The sequence below is a fragment of the Phyllostomus hastatus genome, unplaced genomic scaffold, assembly GCF_019186645.2.
Source record: "Phyllostomus hastatus isolate PE091 unplaced genomic scaffold, TTU_PhHast_1.1 phas_contig_196, whole genome shotgun sequence".
In the NCBI taxonomy this organism is placed as follows: domain Eukaryota; kingdom Metazoa; phylum Chordata; class Mammalia; order Chiroptera; family Phyllostomidae; genus Phyllostomus; species Phyllostomus hastatus.
The window spans coordinates 32,903,249-32,916,511 of record NW_025333709.1 but is presented as its reverse complement, the minus strand read 5'-3'; the positions used below and the strand labels follow the sequence as shown (position 1 = coordinate 32,916,511).

General features: G+C 41.1%; 1 protein-coding gene across 18 annotated transcripts in view; it reads left to right on the top strand.

The window, feature by feature from the left end:
• The first annotated feature begins 7,248 nt into the window (after positions 1-7,248).
• Positions 7,249-13,263, top strand: part of CLOCK (clock circadian regulator) — a 121,183-nt gene continuing 115,168 nt past the window's right edge. For 7 of the 18 annotated variants that reach the window (XM_045834223.1, XM_045834231.1, XM_045834217.1 and 4 more), the window contains exons 1-2: positions 7,250-8,146; positions 9,374-9,456. The gene's annotated coding sequence lies outside the window, so the exon portion shown is untranslated. Of the gene's footprint in view, positions 8,192-8,229; positions 8,368-9,373; positions 9,457-13,263 lie in introns of those variants that run through there. The other 11 variants (XM_045834229.1, XM_045834232.1, XM_045834225.1 and 8 more) reach the window with 6 other exon arrangements.

Below are 13,263 nucleotides of genomic sequence, written 5' to 3'. Positions count from 1 at the left end.
TAATTTTTAAAAAAAGAAAATTAATAAATGCTGTCATTAAGAGACTACAAAATCATTGGAACTGTGTGACAATTTCTAAATCAGGAGAAATGAGAAAAATATGTTGTGAAACCTTACCTGTGTTTTAATAGTAATCACAGAATAATTCACCATGAGAAAACATACAATATTAGGATACTGTAAAAAGACCTGCAGGATGCTTTATCTTGTCTTAATAATGAGCACCATTTTTAGAGAATCTAAGTAATCTAGCATGTAATAGTTCAATATCAGATTTCATTCTTCTACTTTGTTTGTACTGATGACCCACCATTCTGATTATAGTTGTTCACTGATTTCGTGAGAGAATCTAGCCGAAGTTTAAATGATTAGTTTACAAAAATAAATTGGTGAGAAATGAGGCATTTTAACATGGAATCAAGAAAAGGCTCTTTGCTGCTCTTGGGGGCAGGTTGGGGTCACAGAGGCTGCAAAGAATGATGAAGAAGAAAGAAAGTTAAATATAGATTTGAGTAAGGTAATGATAATTTATTTCACCAGGTAGGTTAAAATCAAATGATCTTCCAAAGAGTTAGGAAGATTCCTTTCTTTTGAGATAGAAAAGAAGGGCTCTTGAAAATATGCATTTTGGGGATGAAGGGAAGGAAAGTTGTGAAGAATAGTTGGAAGTTGCACACAGTGGTCTTTATTTTAGCATCCTGCACACAAATAAGAGAAATAATCACTTACACTGGTCCAACTTCTGAAATTCTCTTTAAAAAATGAATGTACAAATTTCTATTCCACATAAAACCATGTGGAAATGAAAGGAAAAGTGATATAGTCATAAACTTAAAATATAACTTTAATGCCATCTAATGCATATAAATATGAACATTATTTTTTCCTCCAATTGATATTTAGCCCTCCGAATGGAGAAACCTCTGTCCCTCTAAGTTTAATCCTTTTTTACTAAACATGTATTTATTTTTAAATTAAAATTAACAGAGAAAGTACTAATAAATAGTATTTAAGATATCTGAATTTTTTTTAAAAAATGCTTATTTTCCTTTTAACTCTTAGCTCAAATCCACCAGGTGGCAGTAAAAGTGTTTATCCACAAGCACAGTTCAGGAAACTTTTAACATATGTAAAAATCCTAAAAATATAGCATGTATGTAAGAAGTGGCTGGTTGTCATTCCAATCCTAGCCTTTTTCAAATGAACACACACACACACACACACACACACACACACACACTGTTCTAGCAAGTACTTTGCCTGCTGATACAGGTCAGTACTACTTCCTTATGCTACTTCATTTATACCTCCTCACTTAAGTAGGGTATAAATACTTGTTAGAAGGTAGAGGTATTATTTGATTTTAATATTGTATTTCCCATTTAATGACTTTTTTATTTGAAGGGATGCAAACAAAAGGGTTTTTTTAATTGCCAATATTCATCTGTTTTTGACCTACAAAAATGGGTATTTCATATGTTCCAACTCAGTATTTTTCTTGATTCCTTTGCTGCCAACTGTGCTCTGTTAAAACCCCCTTCCCTACTTTCTAGTGCTGTATTTGTCAAAGAGTGGTCCTGGAAACAGCGGCATCTTCAAGGAGCTTGTTAGAAATGCAGAGTCTCCAGCCCCATCCTAGACTAACTGAATTGGAAATTTTTAAAAATAAGATCCTTACGTCATTAAGCAGCATTGAGTAGCAAATCCCTGAAAGACATCTTGAATATATTCTTTAACCTCTTCCTCCACACTCTTGGTTACTAGAACTGTATCTTGTTTAAAACTCCAATCTCAGTTCCAAAGCAAGTGTTCTCTGGATGAACTTGTGACTCAGGAACTCTGAAGACAGAAGGTGGGGTTTGTTTAAAACCAATTCTTTCCCTCTCTTTTCAAAGCCTATTCCCTCTGGTGTGTGATGGGAGACTGGGGGAGATTGGGGGAGAAATTAGGGAAGAAAAGGATACATTTCTCTCCACTGGTTAAGTGCAATCTATATTGCATCCAACTGTTCATTCATTAGTGGGCACATGGACTTCTATTGCAGAAAATCTGCAGCAGCCTCTCCACTGCACAGTTGCCTGACGTGGGAGATCAGCCTACAGCTTTCCCTTTCTAAATGTCTCTCAGTTCCCAAATTTAGAAGCATACCCAGCCTCTTGCTGCTTGGAATTTCTTTCTCCCTTGGGTATCAAGATGGTTCAAACGTGGATGACACTTTCTACATAGCATCAGTGGACACAGGAGAAATGTACACATCCTTGCCTTGCCAAATGTAGGTGTGCACATTGCTTTAGTAAGCCCATTCTATGACTATGGTTTCTCTCCAAGTCTCTATCCTCCTGTTTATGGACAAATCTGCCAGTGGATGAGATGCCAGTCTCTCCTTACAGTTACTTCTAGTTTCTCTAGCTGATTCTATTGGAGCCTTTTTAACTGAATGGAGTGGGGTGGAGGATAAATTGAAAGGAAAAGCCAGTACTGTCTAGGAAACTGACTGGCTCCAATGATTCTCTCATCCTCCTCTTCCCATGTGTTCTGCTTATATGACCTGAGAGTGAGGGCTGGAGGTGTTGACTATGGGACTAAGGCATTTTGTCCAGTTTTTGTTCTGGTGAAAGGGCTAGGTATCTGGCCCCAAATATTGGCACTATTTAGAAGGTGAGTAGTGCATGCTCTTTATTCCCCATTTTGGACCTCACTCAGCATCCTCCTATGTAGGTGTTACCTGTATCTACTATAGTGTTACAAACTTTTGTGGGTCCTCAAGCACTCAATTACTAACACAGTGCTAGTACATCATATTTTTTCCTTATTTCATCACTCCACTGTACTTTAATACACATTAATAAGGCTATCTCTTGACAAAACTATAATCTGCCTACAATCATAATGATATAAAGGTGATCCTAAAAATCTTCTAGTATGTCTTACCTTTCATCTCATTCATTCATTCAATCATTCATTTACCTCAGGCATTGAAATGGATGCTGCATATATAGTGGTGAACAAAACACATGGTGTCTTGCCTCCTGGAGTTTGCCATGTGGTGGTGGGGAAGATAGTTAGTAGATAAGAAAATAAATATCAAACAAATGTACAAGGTCTGTCCAGAAGGTATCCATCCAAGTAATATGAAAAATAGAGACATTTATTGAAGAAGATACAAGATACAAGAAACACTGTACAGAGGACAATGATGACTCAGTCCCTGTTAATGTAGACACCTTGGGACCTCACAAAGTGCTCCCAATTGTTATCAGCTGCCCTGTCATATTTTCCTGAATCTCATTGACGGTTTGAAATCTCTTCCCTTTCAAAGGTGATTTCAGTTTTGAGAAAAGTCAGAAGTCACAAGGTGTCAAATTAGGGCTGTAGGGAGGCTGAGTCACCTGGGTGATTTGATGTTTTGCCAAAAATCTGCACAAGACGTGATGTATGAGTGGGTGTGTTGTCATGATGAAGCTGCCAATCACCAGTTGCTCATAGCTGAAGCCTACTGAGTCATCCAAATAGTTTCTGCGAAGGGATGTTCAAGCTTAACACAAAATGTGATGCAGACTCGTTGCTGTACTCACTCAGTACACACGACAGTCACACAGTACATATGCTCACTTAACAATGGGTGTCTACCATTCCCACTGACTAGTGCACTGAAATCATCATTGTTCACACATGTGCATTCCATCCACTCTCCTTGGCTGCCAGGTTATGTCAATGTCATGCAAACCATTCTCATTATATTAATAATGGTTAGACTTTTTCCAGCCCTTGAATGTGTAATTTAAATTTCTATTATGGAGGAAACAGCACAAAAACCCATAATAACTGTGAGTACTACAGGGGGAGGGGAGAGATGAGAGGTGGGAAGGAGACATACTTAAATAGGGTAGTTAGAGCTTTGAGACATGAAGGCTGAGGAGGAGCCAGCCATGAGAAAAGATAGGAAGGTGGTCCAGGCAAGGGCATAGCTTGTGTCAGACAGAGCCTGAGAACAGACAGATTAGCAAGAAACTGAAGGAAGTTTCTGGATTGGAAGTGTCATGGAAAAAGGAGAAATGGTAGGACATGAGGTTGGAAAGAGAGCAGGGGCTAGATGAAACAGGCTACAGTGGCCATTATTAAGAATCTGGATATAATGGTAAACAAAGGGTTTTAAATGGGAACATGTGGTTTCATTGACATTTTCAAAAGAATATTCTTGCTGCTCTGTGAAGAAAAGATTGAAGGGGACATCCAAGATATTTGGAACACCCAAGAGGAGACATCAGGTAGGCAACTGAACATATGTGTATGGAGCCCAAAGGAGAAGTGCAGGCTGGAGTTACAAATCTGTAAGTTGTTTCACCCATTACCAGAGCTCAACAAAAAGCATTGAAGTCTAAAATCACCATTCTTGCCACCCAGTCTTTATGTAGCAATTTGTAATTTACACGTGATCATCACAGTTCCGAGATATGTATTCTTCAAGCTTTATAGATGAATACTCTGAAGCTCAGAGAAATTATTTAACTTTCTTAGTACTAGTCAGAATTTAAGCCTGACTTTTTACTACAAAGTATATAATAGCACCTCATATTATTATACTATCCTATTTTTAAAGGGTCTAGAAAGAACATTGACTAAACCATGAAGGTTTCTCTAAAAAAAACTTACCTTATATTCCCTATTATGCAGATCTTAAACTTCCTATGTTCCATTCACATTAAACTACGGTGTCAAAACTGCCCTGGTGGCTGGTGTGGCTCAGTGGGTTGGGCATCGTCCTGCAAACTGGAAGGTCATGGATTCAATTCCTGGTCAGGGCACATGCCTGGTTGCAGGCCAGGTTCCCTGTTGGGGGTGTGTGACAGGCAGCTGATCAATGTTTCCCTCCCTCTCTTTCTCCCTCCCTTCTCCTCTCTCTAAAAGTCAAACAAAACAAAACAAAATGATAGTGGTAAAACTAAGACTGTCAATTAAAGGATGGATGACAGAGGTAATATAAAAGAACAGAAAGGACTTTGACAGATAGAACATAGGGAACTAGTAAAATTTGAGCAAAAGAGATGTAAGAATAACACAAAAAGGAACATCATTAATAATGGTTGACACTAATATGGGATTTCTTATGAACCAAGTACAATTATACATACACATACCCTCTATAGCTGTCATCTACTATATCTACGCTCAACTATCTTATGAGATGGGATCATTATCTTTATTTTACAGATGAGGGAACTGCAGAACTGAAGGGACATAACTTGCTCAAATTCATGCAGATATTAAATGGTAGGGCTGGGATTTAAATCCTGGCAGTTTAGTTCTCAATTCTATACTCTTAACCACTATGCTCTATTGCCTCTATCAAGACATCAACTGAGGGAATCAGTTGGGAAGGGAGTTTGAAATGCTCCATTTAAATAATAACAAGCCATACAAGAAGGAATGAACAGAATATCTGAATTACATAAATTGTGTTTAAGGAGAAGATTTAGGTGGTGGGACCTATGAAACTATGAGGTAGGATTATCCTTTTAGGAAAAAATGGAATCTGGAAGATGGAAAAGTTATTACAAATATGACCCAGTTTTATTCTTGGAGAGAATAAGGGAGAAAGGATATGTTGTGAACTGAACCGTGGGAAATGTTCAAGCGGCAGCAGAGTACTGGCAGAAGAAAGAGGATTATCAACAGTTCTTGGTAAATGATTAAACACAGAAAGTGAGAGAGGAAAGAGTCAAAGATGAACATGATTAGATTCTGGTGACTAAGAGGACGATGGAACCATTAAAAAGGGCAAAGGTGTTTTTGATGATGCATGCTCTACAAGATACAGAATATGAGGTGGGATCACTTTCTAGAATAAAACCCAGACATCAACATCCTAAGCAATGCACTTAAACCCTTTAGTCTGGATGCAACCTACCTTATCAGTATAATGAATCTTGCTTCCTCTCTTGCTTACCAGTATCAGTTAGGATTCATGATCACTAGTGACAGAAAACCTCTCACTGGTCTAAGCAGTAAAACAAACACATGTATTTACTGACTAACTTAAGTAATTTTCCAGAGTTATCTAGTCCACATTGGATTCAGGGCATCACATATGTCTTCAGGCTAGATCTCCATCTTTGAATCTGTTTTTTCCCCCTGTTCTTTCTCAGAATCTGAGTAGAAAGATGGCTTCAGGCCTCCACTATTCTAGATTTAAATCCACTAAGAAAGAGAGAGAGCCCTTCTTGGTAATTCCAGCCTGTGGTAGAGGATTAACTCAAATATTATTCCTTCTGGAGTCCTACCCCAGCCATATGGACTGAGTGCAGAAAGGGTAGTTCTCCGAAGGAAATTGTCAAAATAGGGAATGAATGCTGAGCAGGCAGAAATGTGTACTCAAGTCTCCTTTGGTCTATGGTGCAGTAAATTAACAAATCTCTCACTCTCCCCTGAAAAATCCTCAGGTGAAGGATCAGGGATCTAAGTTCAATTCTTGGTTTTTTTTTGTTTGTTTGTTTTTTGGGGTTTTTTTTCCCGCTCTTTGAGCATACAGCAAGAATTCGAAATTTTGCCCTTGTTCTATGGCTCAGTGGATTGAGTGCCCGCCTGTGAACCAAAGGGTCCGAGGTTAGATTCCCAGGCTACCGCACCTACCTGGGTTGCGGGCCAGATCCCCAGTAGGGGGCGCGCGAGAGGCAACCACACATGAATGATTCTGTCCGTCTTGCTCCCTCCCTTCCCCTCTCTAAAAATAAATAAAAACCTTAGCAAAAATTAAAGTGGTTTAAAAATTTTTGAAATGTTTACTGAGGTGAGTGTTATTTGAAGGATTTTATAGCTGTTATTTTTTGAAATATGTCTTCTATTTCAAATCAAAAGTTCATTAAAACATAAAAACTAGGAATTGGGACTGTAAAGACCTCTTTCCCCATAATTCAGAACTACTGACGTATAATTTTACGTGTGGACCAAGTGTGTTTTCAGAATCAGGGGGAGTAATTTTCCCCTAAGGTAAGCAGGAAGTTTTCACACGTTTTTCTGAGAAAAGGGGTCCTAATTTACTGCTGCATCCCTCATCTTCCCTTATACTATTTCTTGGCCTTAAGGGTTTCCGCCACATGCTGGTGGCCAAAGGGCACCAGAATATTACTGGGGATTGGATCTCGGTTCAGCCACCTTAGTACTTGAGTTCAATTTAAGAATTTAGTGCCAAGACTCAAATACAAGTAAAAGTTTATTTAGAAAAGTCACAGAGGTAGAAGTGATGAGCAGCTGGGTTGCGGGTGGGACCAGAAAACAAGTTACGGGGGCAAAAGAATGCTTAGGTTTACGGTTAGGATTAAAGGCCAGGTAAAAAACTCCAAGTGAACACATCCTGATCCTCTTTTGCCTCCCTCCAGCCAAGGGCGCTTGTCCGGTCTCCCCACACCTACCCGCCAATAAGAAGTGGCCCAAGTCGTGTTGCGCCGGGAGAGGGATCAAGGCTGTGTCTCTACAAGTTCAATCATCTCCGCAAACCCCTCTCCCAGCCCTAGGAAAGGAGACACGTGTGAGGCCGCTGGAGAGGAAAAAAAAAAACTCGCCCGCGATTACACGAAAATATCTTCCCTGGCGTCTGCAAAGTAATTTCCTTTTCAAGGGACAGAGGGCCCCCTTCTTGGCCTCCGGATTCTTCAAACAGGACGCTCTCTCTTGCTCCCCGCATCAAGAGTAAAAGCCAAAGCTGCCTCGACCTAACACTGACGTTCCCCCGACCGGCCGCACCCGGGACCGGCCAGGCCCCGCCTCTCCTGGCTTTCCAGTAACTGGTGCGGAGAAGGGGGTGCTACGAAGATCCCGGCTTTCCTCCGCCCCTGGCTGCGGTCGCGGACGGCGCACTCGGCCCTGGGGAGCGGGAGTCTCCCTCCACCGGAGCCCGGGATACCCTCCGCGGCTTCCCGACGCCTAACGGGGCAAGTCGCATGCGCACGGAGACCCGCCGGGGAAAGGGAGAGTGAGGGGAGGAGCAAACGCCGAGCTGAGGCCGTCCAAGCCCGCGGGGTCACTGACGACGCATGCGCCAGTAGGGAGCGCAATCACAGACACAGCTTGCGGCTACCAGCTTAAAAAAGGAAACCCCCGACAGCGAGAGCGCGGAGGAAATCTGGCCGCCGGCGCGTGCGCGCTCCCGGTGAGTGGCGCCTCACCGGGTGGGCCCGGGGCTTGACGTCTGCCGGTAGGCTTGCCAGGGCGGCGCATGCGTGTTCCTGGTGCCGGTGGAGGAGGGGAAGGGAAGGGAGGGGGAGGAGAAGCGGGCGGCAGTAGCGGTGAATTTATTGGGGGTGAGTTGGGGGCGCCACTCACAGCCCCAGGTGCAGCTCTGGAGCCGCACTGTCTCCTGGACGCAGCCAGGTTGGTGATTCCGAGTCACCGCAGCCAGACTCCCGGGTAGGGGGAGGGAAGAAGTCGGAGCCGGGGCTAGCCACACGGAGAGGGCGCGGGATAGGGGAGGGAGAGGGGCGCGGTGTGTGTGGGGTTGGGGGGCGGCGGCCGAGGGAGAGGAAGGCGGGAGATGGAGCTGGAGCCCAAGTTCTGACTGTCTCTAGTGTGTCTTTTCCTGGGAGTTGGGGCGGAGGCCCGCCCTGTCTGCGGGGCCCTCCGAGGCAGCTGGGGTTACCTGTGGGGCAGGGGCGGGATTGGGGTGCACGGCGGGGCCGGGTGGTTGGTGCACGCCCCGGGGCTGGGGCCGATTCCGGCGGCAGAGCAGCCGGGAAAGCCGGAGACCCAGTGTCGAAAGGGCTGTTGCTTGGGACCCGCTAGGCCTTGTGACCCACTTTATTCCTGTCACAACTTGGGCACGTTTGGAGCGGCGCCCAATGGGGCGCCGGGGCGGCCAGCTCCTCCGGGGGAACCCCTGCCCTGCCAGCGCCTGACCCGCGCTCCACGGTTCGAGCAGCGATTGCCGCCGCCCTTGAGCTGGTTCCGTTAGTGGTCCTGGTTCCGGGCTCGGTCCCTGGGGAGCGCGGCTCCGGGCTTTCGAGCGACCGCGCGGGTTCGAGGGCTCACGACGCAGCGCCGGGTCTTCTTCCCGTGAACCCGCGCCTCTCCACTCCTTGTCACCGCTGCGGCCGGCTTTTCTAGATCCCTTTCCGCCTGCGAAGCAGGAGTCTCTGTAGCCGGTCCAGGTGCTCTGGCCCCTCGCGTGAAATTTCCAACACGTAGAGCCGCAGAGCTTATATTGAGTGTGTTTTTGCTGGTGTAGTCGGCCTGTTGATTAAGTGAGCAGGGACCCTAAAGATGAAAGCCTAGGCCTCTGACCCGGCAGGTGAAAGATCGAATCAGGTGGTAGTTTCTTGCTATTAGTATGCCACATTATGCGACTTTAAAGCTTAAAGAAAATCAATGTTCTCTTTTATAGTGAAAGAAAAGCACAAGAGTAAACTATTACTGTCGTTGTTGATTGGATTATTACGCTAATCCCCAAGTCAAGGGAAAAAAAAGGTAATATCACTGGAAGATTCCATTTTAATTTGTAGTTTTATGTGATAAGAGAAAATTGTGGAATGTTTTTTCCCTCTGTCTGAAAAACAAACATTCTAAAAAGGATATTAACTTTCTTTGAAAGGTAGCTGTTCCGAAGCCTCAAATGTGGGTTATTTTAAAATCTTGCTGGGGGAAAAGAAACTAATTCAGGTGTTAAGTAGTTGTTGACTGAATAGAACACCATTAAAGGTTAGCCTGGAGAAAGGAGATGAGAGTTGTGATAGAACTAGTCAGGATCATCTGTGAGAAGAATGAGGAAGCTTTCTGTGTACTGGCATGGAAAGATCTCCAAAGTATGTTATAAAATGAAAAAAAACAAGGTGTAGGGCGGTGTGAACGATATGCGACTGTATGTGTTAAGGGAGGGGTGAAATATGAATATGAACTTGTGTTTGCTTTTCTAAGTGTAAGGGAACTCGGGGAAGATACTGTAAAACCAGTAAGGATGGGGGAGAAGAAGAAGCGGTAGTCTGATGAAGGGACGGTGGGAAATGAGATGTACACGGTGTCTTTAAAAAATTTTGACTACATTATGGGTTCATAAACAAGATGGAACAAAAGTCGTGCCCTCCAAAATAATTTGCTCAGTGGTTTTTGTCTGCTTGTTTCTTCTAATTTATGGTGATTTTGTCCATTTTCAATATGACCATTCCTAGTATTTTTTAGGAAAATGAACCAAACTTTAAATAAAGTTTAGAATAAGCTTGATTATTTATACATTAGTTAAGATGCTGAAGTCACAAATTTAACTTCTAAAGATGTTTAGTCATATTTTGTGTTGCTAAAATATGTAATGACATGGCTGGATTATGCTGTTTTCAGTATAGTTTGTGTCCCTTTCCCCTTTTTTTCAGGAGTCAGTTGCATAAAATTTTACTTTTTAAACTTCGTAGTTGTTGTGACAAAACAGTTGGAGAATATGAACACTGCATTAAACTGATAATAAAATTGATTGTCGAGGTACTTTGCCTTTCATATTAGGAAGCTTTTTTCCTCTTAAGGAAAGAAGATATGAACTCCAGAAAAATGTAAATGTGTGTGTAACTCTTGTGAAAAATTAAAACTGAGACAATGTTCTGATGGTGCAAAAAACAAATTTTTTTATGATTTATAGACTGTTGCAAACATTGTATTAGGATTTTTATTTTAAGTTCTGCCAGCCTAATGTTTTAAATTAGGTTAAATTTGAAAAGGGGTTTGGTTGTTAGAGCGTATATAAAATTGGGGTGAGGTGACTAATATATAATCAAAGTAGTGAATGTTGAGTAATGGGTGACAGTTGCTATGAACATTTCTGTTACTTTACCGGTAGTATTCCATTTTATTTTATAGGATATGATAGTTGTGTTATTTCTGTTTGATCTGTAGGTCTCTAGTAGTCATACTTCTGAAAAATGGCATTTATTTTTCCTTTGAAGTCTTTGTAGGTCTAATATATCTTTTTGAAAAAATAGAATCAACACTTCAAAATTTTGTTTTTTAAATACAGAAGTAAATAGATGCTCTTGCAGAATTAAAACAATACAATATATATACATATAATAAGTGAAAACCTCCTTTGCATACTTCTATTTCTCACACCACTCCCCAGAGATAACTGCTGTTAACACTGTTGTAAAACCTGTCTATTTTTTGCTGTGCATTTTCAAACATAGACTTTTCAATCCTGAAAACTGAATTGTCTTGATTGATCATCTGCTCTGCCCATTTGTCTCTCTGTGGGCTATGTTATTACCCCCAAGGCAGAGACATGAGTTGAGAAAGTTTCCCACATGATTTACCCTTAGGACATATGTATCTTTTCACTTATGAGGGGACAGTTAGTTTGGGGTACATTTGTAGTGAGGTCACTCTGGTATGAGCTTTGGTTTATATTGAATTCAGGAGAAACACTTGGATTTCATGACTTTTATAGGATTCTGGAGTCCACCTTCTAGAGTTTTCGCCTAGCCAGTAGCTCACAGGTTAAACTTGGATTTTATTCTCCTGTACTTGCAGAACACTAGAAAGTACCTAGAGCCCTGACTAGCGTGACTCAGTAAATTGGATGTTGTTCTGTAAACCTAAAAGATTGATGGTTTGATTCCTGGTCCCGGCACATGCCTAGGTTTCAGGCTGTTTCAGGCTGATCCCTAGCAGCTGATCAATGTTTCTCTTACACATCGATGTTTCTCTTCCTCCCTCCTCTTCCCCTGTCTCCTTTCTCCCTCTCTAAAAATAAATAAGTGAAATCTTGAAAGAAAGAAAGACAGACAAACAAACTTAAAAAACAAAGTCCCTAGATTACGTCAGCCTCTCCAGGTCCTCTGTAGTGAGCTGAGGCAGGCAGACTGTGTCTTTAAGAAGGAAGGAATCCATCCTTTGAGGGGAAAAGGGAGAAGAGCTCTTTTGGTCTGGTTTGTGCTTAACTGAGAAAGTAGTATGCATACCCACACCTACCCACTATTTTCCTTGCAGAAAGAACACTACTTTTCTAATAGTTCCAGAAGTGTTGTTGTTGTTCTTGTCTTTGTGGGGTTTTTTTTGTTTGTTTGTTTTTAAACCAAGCTATAATGAATTACCAAGCCTTAATTCTTTTTAGGTGGTAGAATCTGCAGAAAGTTCAGGGTATTCAAGACCCTTTCCTAAGCTATGTGAGATACATAGAAAGATGGGTACAATTGACTCTACCCTCAGTGTGTTTGAAGTCTAGCATGGTTAAATGAGTATGTACATAATGATTATAACACAAGATAGGGAATGGTATATTCCAGAAGAAACACATATAAAGTTTGTAAGGGTGAGACTGTTTCCAACTTTTGCAGACATGGGGTTTGATGTGAGAGTGTATCTCTCAACCTTTTAAATTGTTATGGAAAGATAGGACAGATTTTGAAAGCTCAAATCTTAGTTCTTAAGGATTAAGGAAGTAAGGAGTTAAGTTGCGTAGTTATAGCAGGCATTTTATGAAACTGATCGATAGTTTTTGTTTTGTTTTTACTCTATCCTATTATAAAGAGCCATTTGATGTTTTATTTGATAATTACAGTATAGCTCTCAGATTCAGGATTGTTCGAAATGTTAAATTAGGAAATTAATTCTGTCAGTTAACTGTTGTCTACCATCTAATATGTCAGGCAGTGTTAGTATTCAACGTAAATTGTTTCTTCCTATCACATCTCCTTTTTTAAAGCACATATTTAATGTACCATCTCCCCCACATTTTAACTTCTGGTGCTGTGTTGAATTAAAATATTTATTTTAATATTTTAAACTAGGAAAGCAAACAACATGGTGAAAAATCAGAGTTCTACATTATAGCAAAACTCCTTTTATTCTTTGTGTCAGTTTCCTTCCCGTTCTTTGCAGATGGCATAAAGTAAAAAATTTTAAGTGTAGTTTTTGTAGGCATTGTACCAGTGAATATTGTATTTTCTCCTTTTCTGAGTCTAAAGTTCCAGATGAAGTTGTATGAATTATTTATAGAATACTTTCAAGTGTTAGAGCAATTAAATCTTACTAATTGACTATGATTATTGTGATGGCATTAGCATTTATAGATGCTTTACAACCTTTGTTAGTCATTTTTATAGCTATGTTAGGTGTAATGTCTGTAAATCAGGTGGATAAAATATTTCTGTTTTTCTCTATGTTTTCAATGATACAAATGTTAAGTTAACCTAAATGCATCCTCAAAAGTATAGTTTCGATTTAGAAATATTACTTGTTTTAGGTGTGTATTTCATAAAGATGTAATCTGCTTATTTTTCTAAATCTTTGAAGTCA